The sequence below is a fragment of the Scleropages formosus genome, chromosome 1 (assembly GCF_900964775.1).
Source record: "Scleropages formosus chromosome 1, fSclFor1.1, whole genome shotgun sequence".
Taxonomy (NCBI): Eukaryota; Metazoa; Chordata; class Actinopteri; order Osteoglossiformes; family Osteoglossidae; genus Scleropages; species Scleropages formosus.
In genome coordinates this window covers 42,448,203-42,467,516 of record NC_041806.1, presented here as the reverse complement: position 1 = coordinate 42,467,516, position 19,314 = coordinate 42,448,203, and positions in this window count along the sequence as shown.

Below are 19,314 nucleotides of genomic sequence, written 5' to 3'. Positions count from 1 at the left end.
AAGATAGCTGAACTATCAACCTAATGCAAATTACTCATTCATTGCACAGCGACCCTCAGCTGGTAATGTACATTAGAGAACTGATGTAAAGCAAAATTGTATGATAGAAGTTAAATGTTTAGACAGAAAGATATTTGCCCTTGCTAAGAAAAATTTTTCATAATTAAAACATTTAGATAAACATTTCTGAGGAAGTGGAAACCAAGCATGGAAAGCAAAAAGGTACAACAGTAATATATCGTAAATGTAGCTCGTGTTAAAGGGGGCTGGAACTCCAGGTTGTGGTGAGCAACGACCTTTAGCGATGATTGTATTCGCTATACAGCTTGGTCTCCAGAGCCTTCCTCCTTTATTAACACTGTATTACTGCCTTCCAAAAACATCCATCTCAAACTCTACACTTGTAGCAGCAAGAAGAGGAGGAAGCGTTGTGTATAGTGCCAGTCAAACGTTTGACTACACACTCAAATGGTTTTTGACAGGTTTTTGCATGTGTGCTCTTTTGCATAATGCAAACTGGACTCAGAAGGTGTGCACTTCTCTTTGCATGAAAATATAAAATTCAGCAGACAAACAAATAACTGCAGTGCTAATACTAACAGTAACACTACCAGCAGAGATCAAATGATTTATATTGGAATACAGTAAACAAAATGAACAAAAGGGGCAGTTATTTTATTCCTCTGGCTGGATTTTGCAATATAAACAAACAAAAAAATCTTTGTCCTGTTACAATGGATAATACTGAAAATAATACAAAAATAATCATAACGTTCAACTTACGCATCACAGTTTTTGAAAAAAAGTGACAATTTTATTTTGTTACACCAGCCTGGGTCAAAAATGCATCAACTGTATGTTTGAGAACGCAAAGTTATTCTTATGGACTGATGACTCAAAATCTGAAACATCTGGGTCCAGTTGCTGAGTATTTGTAAGACACAGGTGAGCACATGAGTTGTGCCTGCGTGCTTCACACTATGCAGCATGGAGGTGGCAGTGCCATGGTCTGGAGTTCATGGTGCGCTCATCCAGCATGGCTATCATAGTATACTTTAGAGATAAGGGTTCCATCAGGATTAGGGATAGATGGACAGTCCAAGATAAGAACCCAAAACACACCTCAAAGTAGCGCAACAGCTTTGTGCTGAATTACAAATCAAACAAATGACCTGTACATAAAACATCGTCATTTATTAAAACAAAAAAAAAAATAAAGAAATAAATCCAGCAATTGTACTGAATTTTTCAACCAGGGGCACCTGGTACTGCAGAAGTTAGAGCTGCTGTGTTTGGACTCAAAGGACACAGGTTCAAATTCTACCTCCAGCTATAGTACCCTTGAGCAAGGAAGGTATTTACCCTCAGTGGCTCCAGTAAAATTACCCATCTGTATAAATGGGTAAATAATTTTAGGTACCTTAACATTATTAGTCGCTTTGGTTAAAAGCAGGAGCTACATGAAAGACTGGTATGGTGTACAAAGGAGGATTATTTCCTTCTTGCACTTTGTTCTGGAATGAAGGTCAAAGCTAGAAGAAGATGGAAGCAGTACACCGGACAGAGACACTCCCCTGTCTGATATGAGCTGCACGTTACTTAGCCTGCCTTCAACCAGACGAATTTTGTACAGCTGCCGATATGTACAATAAGGAGATATGACAACCTGTTATAAAACTGCAGAAATCCATTGCAGAGATTTCTTATCAATACCCAAACATTTCCTTCTAGTAGCAATCTTAACACTGATTTCCGAATGAAACAGCACAGCAACCGTTTAAGAAGAATTTATATTTTCCGAGAGTGAACCTGTCACTCGCTCGCTGTCCTCAGCCGCTTGTCCAATTCAGGGTCGCAGCAGTCTGGAGCCTATCCCAGAAGCACATGGCGCAAGACCAAGTAGGGTACACCCTGGACGGGTGCCAGTCCATTGCAGTAGTAAATTTCAAAGAAAGTAAATTCCTATAATAAATTTCAATGAAACGCTGAAGCCTGAAACAATAATGGTTAATATTTAAGATACTTACATTAGACAGTCCCAGGTCACATGGTACAGACGGACTGTTTAAGTGTGTAATTCAGACCAACAGCAAATAATTTATGTCGTTCCCTATTCATGAATATATAGAAAAGAGTTCCTGCTGCATAAGAAAATAATGAAAGAGCTAAACCGGTCAGGGCAAGTGGACTGATGGGAGGGAAAAGGACAGTATGCATCCTTCACTTGCTGAAAGCATTCATATATTATACGGAAGCTGCATGAGAAAAGTATGATGGTTTGGGCCAAATGAAAGGCAATTCTGGGAAAGTAAATAACGGGGTACTTTGCCATTTTTCAAAACTGATTCCCGCACAGTAACATTGATGGGACCCGTAATGCTGAATATTGGCGCTGTGTCTGCATGCATGAGTGTTTTCGTGTGCAAGTCATACACCAAGCAGAAGGAGCTGAACCTTCATCATAGGAGAACTTTTCAAGAAAACCAATATATGCATATTCTTTCATGTCTATTCAAGTCCAGGGCATTCTTACACCCAGCTGATATGTCACCAGCATATTAAAGCCGCAGATGGTACAGAATTCTGGTCTAAAGTAAATCTTAAACATTTTGTATGCAAATGCATCAGAAAGGCTGTTTGAAAGCATCTGCTTCTTGTCTGTATCAGTCACAGATGCCTTAAGCTTCCGGAGCATTTTTTACAAACGTGAAAATTTAATCATATCCATATAAAACTTGATTTTAGAATAAAGCTGTAAAAATGAGAAATGTCAGAGGTAAAGTAAGCAGTTCTAAATAATTTCTGTTTAAATGCAAATGTGAAGGGCGCTTAGCAAAGTTCTTTGGTTAATGGATCTCAATGAAAGTTTTTACGTCTCTCTGATATTCCTTTCATAGGAGAGTTTTTATCATTTGAATGATGAATATTTTCCAAAAAGGTAACATTTACATTTCTGTGGTAATTGCTAATATATTTTCCTTCCTCACAATATTAAAGTTTCCATCTACGCAAGTAAAATATGAAGCAGCACAGTTCGCTTTAGTTTTTAACACAGAGTAATTATTTCTGGTTTATAAAACACACTTTAAATTAGAGTTGTCAATTTATCCCACGAAGATGAAAATAACTTTTTCAATCGACTGACTGGGTTTGTTTGTTCAAAGCAGATTTATAGATAATGATTGACTGCCTTCGTCATGAAAATCTAATAATAATAATAATAATAACACCACCATGTGGAATTTCTTTTCCCCTCTTCTTCGTTTGAAAATTATTTTTCATGAAAGGCATACAGGACTGAAGGCAGGTGTTTGAGATTGGAATTATTAAACCTAAGCCACTCTGCAGGTTTCATGGAAAAGAAAAAAAAAAAAAAGTGGAATTTACCAGGGCAAGATTCCGGAATATTCTTTTGGGATATTCACAAGAATATTTTACAAGTCCTGCTGGTGGTTGGACGCAAGTACATTTTTTCAGGCTCTTTCCTGCCTGGCTGGCAGGTCTGTAAATAATCAATGAGATTATGAAAAAGGCTTAGAAAAACAAAATTACTGTCCTTTTGGTTTTCAAGCCACCTGGTGACAACAACACGTTGTGTGGGCACATTGACACATTGTCGTCCAAGACAACATCCCCTCCCAGCAGGGAGGAATTTCTACATTATACAATGTTGATGATGGCTTAAGATAACTTATTGCAATGCGGTATTACTTTTTAAGGAGATGGGTGAATATAGGCCCAGACAGCCCTGTGCTATTACTGAAACCTAGTAAACTGGAATCCTGGAATGACCAACTACAGGTTGATGTCACAAAAACAGTTTCTTATATTTACATTTATTTATTTAGCAGATGTTTTTCTCCAAAACGACTTCCAATGAACTCTATGCAGTGTTTTCAGCTCACACACCTTATTCACCAAGGTGACTTACACTGCTGGATACACTACTTACTACTTACTTTCGTTCCCCATGCAGTTATGTCCATGAACAGCTGATTGTTTGTTAGTCTGCAAAATACTTTCTCCCTCTTACTTATTCCCTCCCTCATTATTTATTCCATCACTTCTTATTTTCTCTTATTCTCCGGTACCGTTAATGCATTTTTGCATTTGTTGTATGTATGTTTATACGTGTGTATATGTATGTTTTTTTTTGTCTACTCTACACTATGAGCCATTGGGAACAAAAGCCAAATTCCCTGTAGGTGTGTGCGTACTTGGCCAAATAAATCGGATTCTGATACTGATTCTGAAGTTCCCTACGAACTCCCTTATAGTCATTTTCTATGTCATCTAAATCTGGACAATCTACCAGAGCAAGATCACCAGTTCCTTCTGGTTTAAAACCATACATGTAAATCCATGATGAACACCTACATTTATCTGTATCACTCACCAGTCTCTTAAAAAGGTAGTAGGATGCCTGATGGAAGGAGTTGCCATATTTTGCTAATTACATTTTTGTATATATAGAGATGATTTAGAATAGCAGATATTTCTAACAATCATATGGCAGCTGTGGAACATACCCAAAACCCTTTACTTAAGTTGCTATAGCACTATCATATTTTATAAACTGATGATTGAAATTTTGATGAGTTTCACTAACCTGGAGCTGTTCTGATTCTTTTTATGATCTTACTCATGGCACTTTCCAGAACTATGTGTCCAGGTGACTGTAAAAAATTGGTCTCCTGTGCACAGTGTCCTCCTCTGGGCAGGCGATCAGTTGTGCAGACTGGCAAATGTCCTGTCATGGAGAACGTTGATGGACTTGGCAGATGGGATGATCTCCTCAAAGACACGCCACAGTGAGTTGAGTTATGATGTCCCCGTTCTGCCGGGGGCTGGGTGCCTTCAAGTAACCTCCTGAAATCTTAACCTGGACATCCTGCTTCTGCTCAAGAGGGGAAAAGGCCAGTTAACGAAAGCCAACATTACAAACTCAAGTTTAGCACAGTTAGCTACACAGCTACATACTCACAATTATTGACTCTCTTAGAATTTTCGGCATGTTAATTACGAGAGACAACTGGGTTGTGGGTTTGAACATGGGTACCAAACCAGCTCAGCCTATGCAGGGTTTCCATCTTCTTGCCATGTTTGCATGGGTTTCTTCTGGGTGCTCTGGTTTCCTCTCACAGTCCAAAGATGTGTTTCAGGTGAATTGGTGACTCTGTCTTGCCCTTGGGGTGTGTATGCGTTAATTAATGTGTGTGATTGCCCTGCACTGATCTAGCATCGCCCCTAGAGTGTACCCAGCCTCACGTCCAATCCATCGGAGGCAGGCACTGGACCACAGCATCCCTACACTGGAAAAGTGATTAATGATAACAAAGGGAAGGGTTGGAAGGGCAAGTTGGAGAGGTATCGTTTTTGTGATATATTATCTTTCTTCTTGAATTTGACCTATAATGCATTACAGTATTAAAGTCTAACTTCAGACATCAGAATTTTGAATCTGTTGTTGAAAACAGAACTTGAACACTTACACAACAATGCCAGAACATTCAATAAAACAGCATCTGAAATCAAGAAGCGATTAAACTAAATCAAGTGGATTCAAATGTGTCCTGGGGAGGACATCAGGCACATTTTAAAGAGGAATGAAAAGGTCCTGTACGTTTCGTCAGTTGTCGAACAGATGCCTTGAACAGCATGTCTGCTTTACAAGATGACTCACTTCTAATAAAAAAAAAAAAAATAAAAAAAACAAAAAAAGAGCTTAATCTCATCCCGACCTGTACGGTGAATGTGCCTTTGGGTTCAAGTAGTTAGTGTGCGATGCGCTCAAGGTCACAAAAACAAGTCCTTGTATGTTTCTTCTCAGAAGAGCTCTCAGACACCGGTGAGCAATGAAAGGAATGGGGAGGCACTGAAACCGTAAAATGAGTCACTATTGTAAATTCTGCTCTGGGAGAAAAGTGTGTGAAGGCCTATTATCTCCTCACCTCGCAGGATATGAGAAACATTATTCATGAAAATGAACAGCTGGAAGGTCCTGAAGGCTGAGGGGAGGCCATTGACATAAACAGACCAGGTGTTCCGAGGCCAGACTGATCTGTAACACGAATGCTCTGCATTGAAAAACAAATGAACCCCCATCCTTGCCATTATGAACATAACCGCTGCGGATGGGATGGCATTTCGGGGACAGCTGACCATTTTGAATCCGGCTACGACACCAAGACAACACGGAGGAATGCCGTACGTAGTTATCGTTTTTCTGCAGTTTGATCAATTCGTCCAGCGCGAATCGTGCACCGATACATACACCACCAGTACAATTAATTACAATCATAAACATCGTTATTAAATTTCTCTTCCTCGTTCTCCGCTACTCTCACCGTGAGCTTTTTCCCCGCGCTTATCAATCGCATTCATTATCACACGTTACGTCCGTATCGATTTGTTGAATCAAAAGGAAACGAAGACATCGCAACAGGAAAAAAAGAAAAGTGCATTAAATTGAATTGCCATCCAGCAGTCCAGAGACATGGAAACATTTGTGTACTAACAACTGCTTAATTGCCTCCTCGCCGAATGCTTGATTTCAATAAACAAAGCTGGCGACCGAGAGCCGGCTGCCGTCGACAGTCCTCGGCCCGGGAAAGCTGTCGCCTACTAGAATAAATGAGAGTGCGCGGGAGGGGAGCAGGAGGGGAGCATGCACCTGGAGTGGTCTGGGGCTGGGGAGTTGGGCTGATGAATTACGAGCACAGCGCTCAGGACGCGACGCGATGCGACGCGCCGCCCACCCCGTGCACGCGAGCAAGCCGAGGCCCAGAGCCCACCGTTCTCGGAAAGCTCCTAATGGAGCCCGTATCGATTTAGCTGCGGCGTTCTACTGATGGATCTAATGGCACGGTTGCTGGGTTATGAAAAAAGGGAAAAGATATAAATAAATAAAGCGAGGACAAAAATGCAGCGTTCATATACAGTTTGTACGGCAGCGAACAGGGGGTTGCGTTGCGTTGCTAGTCTGGGGAATTTTCTTCCGGCCGAACTAATAGCGAGACAGCGAACACGTGCGGGTTTCGCCATTTCCTCTCGGCTCTTTCCTGTGACGAAAGGTCAGTTCTCGCAGTCCATCGCCGCATCCCGACTTGTTGGTTTCGAGCATTTCCCCCCCCCCTTTGAGTAGCTGTTACAGCTGCAGCTTCTATGATATATGACGCATACCTCCCCCCTCAACCCGGGTGCGGTGCATTCAAAGGAATCTGGGTTACCTAATCACGACCTTCACAGTGTTATATGGTAGGAAGGGTGCAGCTCTACCATGGGTCAGGGTAAATCCTCCGCTGGGGGGGATATTCATCAGGAGCTGCCTTAGAAGGGGATGAAACAAGTTCACTTCAGCTTAATACATTTCTGCTCATTTTCCAGCTCTGCAGTGAAAGATTCCAGTCACATATTTTTTTCCCCAAGGAGTTAGGGGTCCTCCTTCCTGGGATCTTGTTTGGAATTTCCATTCCTTAACTAAGACCTGTGGCAATAAAAACAAGAGGTTTTGGAACTATTTCATTTGGACTCCTTTGCGGCATGCTGTGACGTGTCGTAACGCTTCTAAGGAGTCGTATAATTTCATGTAACAATTTTACTCTTGTAATTCAGCTGAACAGATTAGTGTTTGTTCTAATGTTGGGCTATACTCGAAGGGCATGTTACCATATTTTAAGGTAGGTTAAGGTTAGGTTTTTCGCATTTTGCTTCTGTCCCGTTTTTTTCATTACCTTTGATCTCAGGCATAATCATCACTGCAAGCCTCAGATATGACCGCAGCCTTACCTTGAGTTCTGTGCATTAATTACTCGCTCTTCATTTATGTAGATTATTTAAAAAGGCTGATTGCTAAATTAAAGTCCTGACTGGAATTCAACATATGATTGTTTACAGAGAAATGTGACTTTCATTTGTAACTGTTTGCTTTAATTTTATGACTAATGCATCTGTCAGCTGGAGTGCACATCTGCTGGAAAAGTGTCTTGGGGGGGTAGTACAGAATAGAGAGTAAGAGATGCTTTTCAACATATCAAAACCAAACTATTAGTGTTACAAAATATCTTTATCTGTCACATAATATGACTGGAGGCACCGAGGGCAATTTAAATAAAATGAAAAGAATTTCATTTCAAGCTGTTAAAAAAGCTTTTGCTGGATGGGTTTAAAGGCCTTTTTTAATGAAACATTTAACAAGGACAGTTTAGATCTGAGAGATGAACCAATATGTATTCAACAAACAAAGATTATTGTTTAAAACTGAGATTAAAGAATGAACAACTTCCAGCATCTAATGGATGGGTTTAAAACTGATGGCTTCAGAACTATTGCATGGAAAAATAATATAACTGCTTCACACAAAAATTTCCCTCCATGCATATGGAAGGACAACCTTGTTCACAAGCGTTTGGTTTTGCTTTAAAGAAAAAAGAGTGACATGCTGTTACCTGAAGGCAAAAATGGTAGTATGAGGTGGTAGAGAAGAGCATGATGGGAATCTGAGTCCTTTAAATACCACCAGGGAGAAACCATCAGGAAAGCTGGTTGTGGAAGCAGGCAAATGTGTGTCACGCTTGTCTTTTGAATTAAATGGAAAAATAGAGAATGCAGTACCCTTTTGCAGTCAATGTTATTCATTTGATTCTATTCCTGTACTTAATACAACAGAATTTTTTTTTTGCTGAATAGAGAAGTTGAGTTAGGGGCGTGGTGGTGCGGTGGGTTTGATCGGTGGCCGCCGTGTGGTGGGTCTGGGGTTCGAGTCCAGCTTGGGGTCCCTTGCGGTGGACTGGTGTCCTGCCCAGGGTGCATCCCCTCCCCCTTTGACCTTATGCCCTGTGTTGCTGGGTAGGCTCCTGCTTGGGACAAATGATTGTTGACATTGAATGGTTGAGAGTGGAGTTTCTTGTATGTCTGATAGGCTGTACAGCTGGCCTCCCATTTCAGAGGAGGAAGAGAGTAGAGAAAGAGGCTTAGATTATCCTTGATTGTTAACCAGTCGGGGAGCGCGGTGGTGAACAGGGTTGGACCGGGTCCTGCTCTTCTGGGGTTCAAGTCCCACTTGGGGTACCTTGCGCTGGACTGGTGTCCTGTCCTGGGTGCGTCCCCTCCCCCTCCGGCCTTATGCCCTGTGTTGCTGGGTAGGCTCCGCGACCCCGTATGGGACAAGCGGTTCTGAAAATGTGTGTGTGTGTGCGTGTGTGTGTGTGTGTGTGTGTGTTAACCAGTCCTTTGTGCATGTGTATTAATGTGTTATTCATGAATGTTTTTTTGGAAGTTGTCTGGGTTAGGGTCAAATACGGTTCAGTCTGTGTGGACTTTGCATGTTCTCCGTGTGTCTGTGTGGGTGTCCTCCACATGCTCTGGTTTCCTCCCACAGTCCAAAGACATGCTGTTCAGGTAAACTGGTGACTCCAAATTGCCCTTAGCGTGTGAATGGGTCAGTGAGTGTGTGCACGTGTGGTTTCTGTGCAATGGACTGGTGTCTCATTCACGGTGTACCCAGTGATTCCATGATAGGCTCCCGACTGCCATGACCCTCACATGGATAAGTGTTTAGTGCAAGTTGTCTATGCACACATTTGAAATCTTTACCTCTGCAAACAGCCAATATTATCACAGTGTGAACATATATGAAAGCATGATTGCAGCTATATTACTTTCAATATGCTTAGAATGCAGTCCTCACTGTTTTCTAAAAGAGAATCAAAGCTGTCTTTATAGATACCTGTTTCAATTTTATTTTGTGCAATTGCAGCAGGACTCCAGACAGGTTATTTCCTTAATTTTTGGTTTTCTGTTGAATATTGATTCACTAGATTGAGAAGATTTAAATATACAAGAGATTAAACAGCTAGTTAGCCATTAAATTACATAAGTTGGCATGTTATTTATAACTTTTAAAATAATTTATCTGGAAACGCATTTCACTGAGAGGGGGTGCAGTGGTGCGGTGGGTTGAACCGAGACCTGCTTTCTGGTGGGTCTGGGGTTCGAACCCCGCTTGGGGTGCCTTGTGATGGACTGGTGTCCCGTCCTGGGTGTGTCCCCTCCCCCTTTGGCCTTACGCCCTGTGTTGCCGGGTTAGGCTCCGGTTCCCCGTGACCCCGTATGGGACAGGCGGTTCAGAAAATGTGTGTGTGTGTGTGCATTTCACCAGCTGAAGGTTTTTGTGTATGTTTATAAAGAGAATCATTTCAAAGCTTTTGTACTTTTGTGCGTGCTCATTTTTACATATTTATTTTGTTAATTTAACAATTTTACTTTTTAATATTTAATTATTTTAGTATGAAGCAGCGGGTAGCCCACCATTTGAATGACAAAGGTACTTCTGTACATAGTACCCTTGATCATGGTACTTACTACAAATGAATACACCAGAAATTACCCTGCTGCCTAACTGGTCAAATAATTAAGTTAATTAATGTGCAAACCTGATACTGTAATTTGCTTTGAACAAAAACATCAGAAAAATTAACAAATATTTGTCTATTTATTTGGGAATTTTAAGAACCTGTCTAGTTTTAGTACAGAAACAGCTTTAAAATGATTATAAAGTAGTGATGTGGTCTGGATTAACTGATCCATGGGACTGATATGTGGCACTAACATACTGACCAGTTCTCAAATACTGCAAGGTTTAGAGGAGTTTCATCGTAAACAACAGGCAACTTAATTAATATTAAGTGTGAAGTATTATGTTATTTGGATGATTGGAAGTGGAAGTTCACTCTTGAGATTATCTGTGAGGTTTAGGACATTTTTTGTGCACATTTACAAGGATTTAGATAACTTCATTATTGAAATACAGTATATCTCTGGCAGAAGCTGAACAACAAAAAAAGTGTTATTATAATATTTAGTTTCCTTGTATTTCTTTGTAAACATAGTGCAGCAATCTCTTAACAGAAATATGTTTCTTAGTAAGATGTTCCTGATTATATTTTAAAATAAAAATGATGCATTTTGAATTTATTCTACATTCATCTCATATAATCTTTTCCCCCGAACACCCCAGACATCACTTTGCTCTCTCCGAATGCCTAAACCATATTGTAAATCTTATTTTATCACTTTTCTAAGTGGAAGAGGAAATATGTAAAGAAGGCTTGCTTCTAAGGCGCGCTTGAAAATTACATTCCCTTTGCGTTCAATCCAAAATATCCTTCAACAAATAGCATTTTTTGGCTGCTAAAAAGATGCAGGGGACAATGATTGAGGCTCTGATTATGTGTGTGTGTGTGTGTGTGTGTGTGTGTGTGTGTGTGTGTGTGTGTGTGTTTTTTAATGTGGACATCGGCACGTCCTAAATAACACCCCCTCCCAAACATCACGACTCCTTGACAGTTTCATGGCTTTTGGCCCAGGCGAGATGAATTCTCCTGAAATGTATTTTTGAGATTTGCATATGATTACTGTACTCGCTAGCACCCGTATGTTCCACCTGTGTTAATTGGTTTATGGTACCATGGGGGAAGTAAAGAGGCTTGGCACTGTGGACTGTTTGTCTGCACAGTGTTCCATCGCATGGGCATGTGCTCTGATTTAAAGTGGCACCTTCTTCTTCATCCCCACCCCTTCCCGTTGAGACGGACCGCACGGGGTCGGCCGCAGTGTTCCGCAAGGAAAATGCTCTTGAAACCTTTTGTCAGGCTCCATAACTATGGGGCCGAGATCAATTGCGTTCGTGTCATTTCCGGCAAGGCATCTGCCGCAGGACGGGTCGCTGTAACAAGCTGGAGTGTCGCTACACGCCCGCTCTGCGGCTGCGACCCCCATCTGATGCACCTGTCTTTCGGAATTGCATCTTGTTGCTGCATTTGATTTTGGCCACGGTGCCATTTTTCTGTGTGCTCCGGACATTTCCGAACAACTAAGGAAAAAAATCATACAGTAAGCTACCGCAAGCGAGACTGTACGCAAGGTGTTTTATCAGTCTGAGCATTAAAGCTCAATACTGTGGAGCACCCCCCCCCCCCCCTCAAATCTACTTATTCTTATTCTGGTTATCATTAATCTTCAATGTCAGCAATCAAAACATTTCATATAGGTTATGAACAAACATTTAACATTTATAGGAAATATTTAGATATGTAAAAAACGGTTAGAAAAATACAGTTAAATTTGATTAGTGAAAAACACTATTAGCACTGAATGATTTAAAAAAATTTTTTTTAAAAAATAATACTGTTTGAGCTGTTTTCTGAAATATATTTTCTGTTACGCCGACCATTTTAAATAGGACAATCCATTCCCTACATTCACTGAGAGCAGAGGCAAATCAATTTGGCTACTTGGCATATTCATTCATACGGTAGATGTTTATTGATGAACAGCCAAAGGCTGCAAGCAGACTGTGATATTGAAACAAATTAGCCTTTGCTGGTTGTGCCCAGCGCCTTGTGTCTTGCCAGCATTCACATCACCAAGACAAAAGCACCCCCTTCGACAGCGAGCCGATCGAGAAAGGCCAAGCAAATTATTTCTGTGTCCATTATACCATTATTGAAGAGACTGTTAACTGTTCGGTACATATCTAGGTGAGCGAGACCTTAAGCGTTCTAGCTTGGGTCCCAGTGGCGGACTTAAAGCAACGTTAGTCCGCAGCAGGATCTTTATCAGTATGCGACATGTCGCCCAGCAAAGCAATCTGTGAGAGGTCACAGTGCTGTTTCTTTGCTTCGTCGTGTCTGAGGATTAAGATAATTTTTTTAGGAAAAGGAATCATTTGTTTGTTTTTATCTCCCACATGAATGCATGTGTTGCCAGCAACACTGTTTACTGTTTTTATTGGTCAATGCTAAGAAATAAATTGCTTCCTTTTCATAAATAAACCGTCTAAATATACATACACACACACAAATTATTAAATAGCTGTTTTGAGAGCTTTATATTCCTACGTATTTCTTAATATGAATAACATAATTATTTACGCATTTGTATTTCTTTTACCAGATTTAATTTATAGATATCACCGAGAAGAACTGTATTATTTACCTTCAATTAAATCATAGTTAATAAATATCTAAATTAATTTTTAATAACTATCTAAATGTTACATTTGGATAGTTATTAATGAATATTTAATTTTTAATAACTATCCAAATGTAGCATTTTCTACTTGGCAACCTGTATATGTGAGAGTCTGAGAAAAGATATATTTATCAAATCCTCCTACTTGCTGTTTATAAGTAGGTGGGCAGAGAATATTGATGGATGACGGTGTGCAAAGTGCTGAAAATGATAGTATTTTTGTTCAAAATATATCTGAAAGACGATAGTTTTTTCTTTTATTTTGTGAAAAGATGCCTTTGACTGCTATTTTCATCCAGTTTTGTCTTCACCTGGATATACCTTATAAAATATTTGTTTTACTACCTGTTTTAGTATTATCTATTTAGTATTACCTATTTTGCAATGTTCTTGTCCAGCTCTGAGGATACAATCCAAAAGCATAGCTTACGTGCATACGTCATGTGTACGTGTTCATGAAACATGTTTCGACGTCACTGAGGATCGGGCATGTTGTACTCAGATACTCTGTGATGCGGTGTGGGAGGGAGACGTGTCATTTGTACGGGGGGAACCTACAGTGGATAGGCACAGTTTGTTCTGGATACAGATGCTAATTGCATTTTAATGTGTCATTAAATATAAAGCTATAAATCAACTAGTAGCAGTGTAATTGGGGTTTAGAGATTTAACGGCCCCTTAGGCTTATAATCCGGGTCTCAGAAAAGTCGAGTGAGCGCTCCGCAGTGCAGCATTGCAGGACGACACTGGTAAACAGCAAGCCTATCATTTTTCCCACATGTGTGTTCAATGGTCCTTGAGCTTTTCAAAGACAGACTGTTTGTACCGTACTGTGCCAGGGCAGAACCTGGAAAGCCGGAATGGTGTTTTGCTTGGACCTGGAACGGAGCAGCGCTGGATTGAAACCACCGATGCACACGCAAAGATACATGCACAAGTACTATTCTTATGCAGAGAGGAGGATCACAAATTAATGTTTTTCTAAATGCATCTGAAAAAATGAGTCGCGACTTTATTCGGAAAGTATCTCTTATTTGCATCCAATAAATGTAAAATAAATTAGCGCCGTGTTCCTTAAAATGGAACTGTTCCCCCGACCAAAAAAAGAAAAAAAAAAAAAAAATCATAGTGTAACCTTCACTTAAAATGCAAAAATTATACCTTTTATTTTTAGATTAGCCTTTTCAGAATGCAGCATTTTGGTATTGGTATAGTGTATGCTCTTCCCATATGGCATTTCTGTTTGTTGTCAAAGCCCAATAGTCTTAAAATGGGGAGACTGGCACTAGTTTGATGCGGAACAGATGTGCCAGTATGACCCAAAAACAGGGTTCACCAAGAGCGCGCATAGATTTTCCAGACACGTTTAGTAGGTTAGAGGACTTCCATGCTGCTCTGCTTAAGCAAATTATTTTGCATGACTGAGAATAGAAAAAGAAACCTGGTCAGAATTATATTTGAAACTCGATTCCAGATTAGCGCGGTGTGCCACTGCGGTGTGAAAACAATTATATAAAGAAGTACAGCTCAAAACCTAAATACGTTTCTGTCTGACAGCTTTCATAAGTCATGTACAGCAGAATTAGGAAGACATGGGAAAATCATAGTTCTGGAGTTCAGACTACTGGCTGTTTAACAGGTTGAAAATTTAAAAGTGATAATCTGGATAAAAAGTCAAATAAAAAAACATGCTATGTGACATGACAGCTTTAGATATGCAATTTAATATTGACGTGCGGTTTAATGCAATTATGACGATACAGCTAAGCTCGCTGGTGTACTCGGCCCGGCACATTCGCGCTGCACAATCGGCCTTAAATATTCAATGCGTTTCACATCCTCGACGATGTGCAGGGAATGAAAAGATTTGCAAAGCACACATATTAAGCTCCCGAGTGGAAACGCGTTCTATGGCTCAGTCACAATAATTACGCGAGTAGACATTTTGTGCTCATACTGCGAGCCGGAGATTACCAAAATTCCACATTGATTACTTCTTTGGGCATGGAAAAAAGAAACTGCTGATGTCTCGTCAAACGGCTCTAATGAAACAGCAGTGCATCGATTTGTTGCAAAGGGGTTTTGTTGTACAGTGAAATAAATTAAGAATACATTAAACGACTTTTTATTCCCTTTACATTTAGCAAAAAAACAGTTGTAATCACATTAGAAATTACTTAAATCATGTATTTCAATTTTAAGATTAATTAGCTACCACACACACACACACACACACACACACATATATATATGTGTATTGCTTTCAAAATTCAACAGGTAAGTAAAAAGAGAAATAATGTTTTCTTTTTGATTAATACATACCATGCCTTGAAATGCAGTCGAAATGTTGCATTCTTCGGTGGCACAACGGTTCCGACATGATTCAACTGCGAGTGAATTTTAAAATGGGGCCCCATTAGGAGGAATCAGTAAAGGCTGTATCTCAAGGTGTGTAAAGGTACAGGTACGTGAGAAAGCCAAACTCAAAATCAATTTTTCTTGACATTCTGGAGGGCGATGTCAGGAGAGGTTCGGAGAATGACATAACGAAAAGGATTATTGCTTCTCTTCTGTTAATAGGAAAAAATATGAGCTGAATAATGAACAGGACATTCATCTCTCTCTCTCTCTCCTTCTCTCTCTTATGTAAAATTCAAGAGAGGGATGAGTGAGAAAAAGTGAGGAAGATCATGCTTTAAAATTCCACTCATTTTTTTATTGTTGTCCCATAGTAATATGTCATTGTCAAATGCTTTATCTGTCAAGCACACTCTTACCCGCAGACAGCCCGGTGCCCTCTGGGATATTTCATGGGGGTCACATCCACCTCCTCCCTTTGACTATGGCAGGTGTGGTGTCATCACAGCTCTATTAGCTCCTCCGTGGAAATAAAAGCACATTAACGTGATAGAATGGGATCTGTGCTCATTACCTGGGGGTGCTTAGCGGACCGGTGAGCTGGCCATTCCGCATGCAGGGATCAGGCCTGGAGGGAGGCATTGGGGTGGGGCCAGTTGAATGAACACATCAAAAGACCCTGCTGGATTCTGGCCACATTCCACCGGCTTCCGCTTTGTAAGCCGGCCTCGCATAGATAATCTCCTCTCCCCACCCCTGGACAACAGAGGATGGGGACAATAGGTGACGAATGACAAGAACCTTGCTTCCCCCAGGAGCCCCACCCTGCCTCCCGTCGCGGTCATCATCCCGGGCGTCTTCATTCACGCGCGGATCGAGCCGCTGCTGCAATCCCCCAGCCGGCCCTTCGCGGGTTCACCCGCAGCGACGGGGCCGACCGGGGAGCGTCGAGCGGACGACCCCCCGCGATCCCACACGGGCCCCCGGACAATGAGGCCGTACATTCGCTGCGTGCCCCGTGCCTCCGGCGCTGTGAGAAAATTCCTTTGCGAAAGAAAGAGATGTTTGCTGGATCTGAATGGGGTCCTGGAAGTGTGGAGTAGCCCATGTGAGCGCTTCAGCTCTTCAAGGACCTGGTAATTGCGCTACTTCACTTTCCCAGTGGGGCTCCTCCGCTCTCACTGGAAATTTCAGGATGATTAAAATCACCGCGTTAAGCTACAACGAACCGGATCCTTTCATTCTGCCGTTCGCAAACGGACACACTTTTTTATTTGTTTGTTTCCGAATCAGTCGTTCTTTTTTTTTTCCCCATCTCTTCATTAGTTTCGACACAAGGGCCACATTCAAATCTGTGGTTGAATACCATAGAAGGAATGATTTTTTTTTTCTTTTAACAAAACACTCGCTGAATACAGTCTGATACATATTACATTACATTCTAATTTCCCAAAAGTGTGCTCAGAGGTTTCTGGGTGCCATAGACATGATTCATTTCCCACAACGTACATCATTTAGCCAGACTATTATATTTAAGCAATCACCTTCTTCTCTCCAGTCTGCAGCTCTGCACAGACAGGTTATTCCAAAAAATATTATTTTTTTTTTTTAGCTACTTGTTCAGGCGTGCCATTATAGTGTAGGTAAATGGCCTTCGTCCCTCATCGACAAAAGCTCCTGCTCCTTTTCCTAACAAACAAAATAACGCAGAGGGTAATGTGATGCTTCTTCATTGCTTTTGGATTTTCAATTAGGCAGCTTTGGTTTTGTCCATATCTTTTAAATTAGATTTTAAATTAGAAACATGTAGTGTCATTAATTATCACTTTTCTCGGACTGTGCACATCTCTCCCTGGTGCAAGTAAAAAAAAAAAAAAAAAAAGAGACAGCGAATGCAAACATGTTCTGCCCTCCTGTGCGGCCGACCTAATCGACAGGGCTCGGCTGTAGTGTTCAGCAGGTTAGCCAAGTGCTTAGCTTGCTGACTCTGGAGGAGATTGGACCGCCAACCTCAGGGTGGGACCACTCCGGCAAGCGAGCGCTGCGTCTGTCATCCACCTGACACCTTCTCCGTGTCTCAGTTCCGCCTCGCAGGAGGGCCACCGCCGGGGGACGGAGGAGCGGATGAACGGACAGCGGGGGGAGGGGGTCCCTTTTGGCCACCTGAGGAGAAGCCAGGAGTTTTCGGTCACTGAGCAGAAAGTGGGTCACGCGGAGTCCGCTGCAGAAGCTGTCAGATCCATGGGAAGCGCCGTGGAGTCGGAGCCCGCTGCGGTGTTCCCGTAGGACCCCTCTGCGTGATTCCAATACTGTTCACGTTCGATAACCAGGCCCTGTATTCCCGGGGACTCATCTCTGTTGCAGGAGCGTAGCTGTTTGGCATCATTTTGGTTCAGAGCTCCTCATTCAGGGACTGCCGGATGCACTACTACCCATTTTAAATCCCTTACTTCAGAAACCATTATCCCGCAGCTTTGTTCTGGAGGGACCTTCTTGCTACTTCAGCGTGAAGGACAAAAACCAAAATCAGGGTGTGTGCACCCCTTCCTGTTGTGCTGCTGCCCCAATGTGCAGACATTGAATCTCTAATGATGGAAAACGAGCATTCAAGGAAGCTCGGAGTCCAAGATGAGTCCAGGATATCAATTGATTGGCTCTTTCAGGATGACTTCACTAGGCCTGAGACCTTGTCTGGTTTACAGTCTCATGTTGTGTCCTATAGATTGTTAAGTCACATATGAGTTCATCTGACTGCTCTGCTATTGCTACCATACTCCAATCTCAAATCATTATAAAGGTTTTTTTTTCTAATAATACTCTCCACCAAGACTGCATTGAATAAATGGTAATTAAAGATGGATGGATGGATGGATGGATGATATCTTTTCCTTTGTGTTACTGATCATTATTTTGCACCCTCAGTATAGGGTGTAAAACAAATGGTCCCCAGATTTATACATCAACAGCCATACATAAACAGTATGTAGTTTACAGCAAAGAAACGGTTAATAGAGAAAGACACTGAATGATAGTAGCCTGTGCCAGGCAAACAATGTGAGTGTGATGTGAGCGGAAGAATGATTTGTGCTCCGCAATGATCCGTTCAACAATGCAAATCTCTTGTGTTTTAAAGTGAATTTGGATGGAGAACACCATGGCACCTGCGATGCATTTTCTCATGTCGGTGTACAGGTGATGTCATCTGTTTGCAGAAAGAGGCACCCGCTGAATTGCATTACACACATGAAGAGCTTAAGCAAGCACAGATGTTAAGTGTTAGGAGGTGATTGAAATATTATATGTGCATCGTGATTAATGCACTTCCCTTCACGCTCGCCCTCAGGCAAAGCAGGTTTGACAAGTTCCTCTTGACTCCTTAGATCTGACTCTTCGACCCCTAACTCTGGCGGTGATGCGCACTCTATTGCTGCAGTGTGCACGAGAGCACCGTGAGGCCAACGGTGTGGTACGGCAGCAGACGTAAAAAAAAACGGCAAACCGCCCTTCCTCGAGAAGGTGAAATCTTTGAGCACGATTTTGCATTCAAGGTCCAGACAAATGGGTCCCACGGATCACAAGGCGATGGCATTCGTTTGTTCCCCCGCATCTGTTTATACCTACACTGTTTACCTGTCCGGGTGGCCTGCAAGCATTCTTGCTTTGCATATTGCTGTTTCAGATCTTCAAAGTGACCTGAGCGAACATGTCAGGAACATGTCAATGTCAGGAACAGTAGCTCTGGCTGCAGGCCTTGACTAGACCGTAATATAAACCGGCATCTCGTTGTGCAACACAGCTTCGAGTTATCGCATGTGGTTTTGCTGCATATTTAGAGAAACGCTGAGGTTTTAACGCATGTATGAGAGTTACGATCTGAATTTTAAAGCGCTATGCGTATTTCTGTGGGTGAAAATTTTTCTAAAT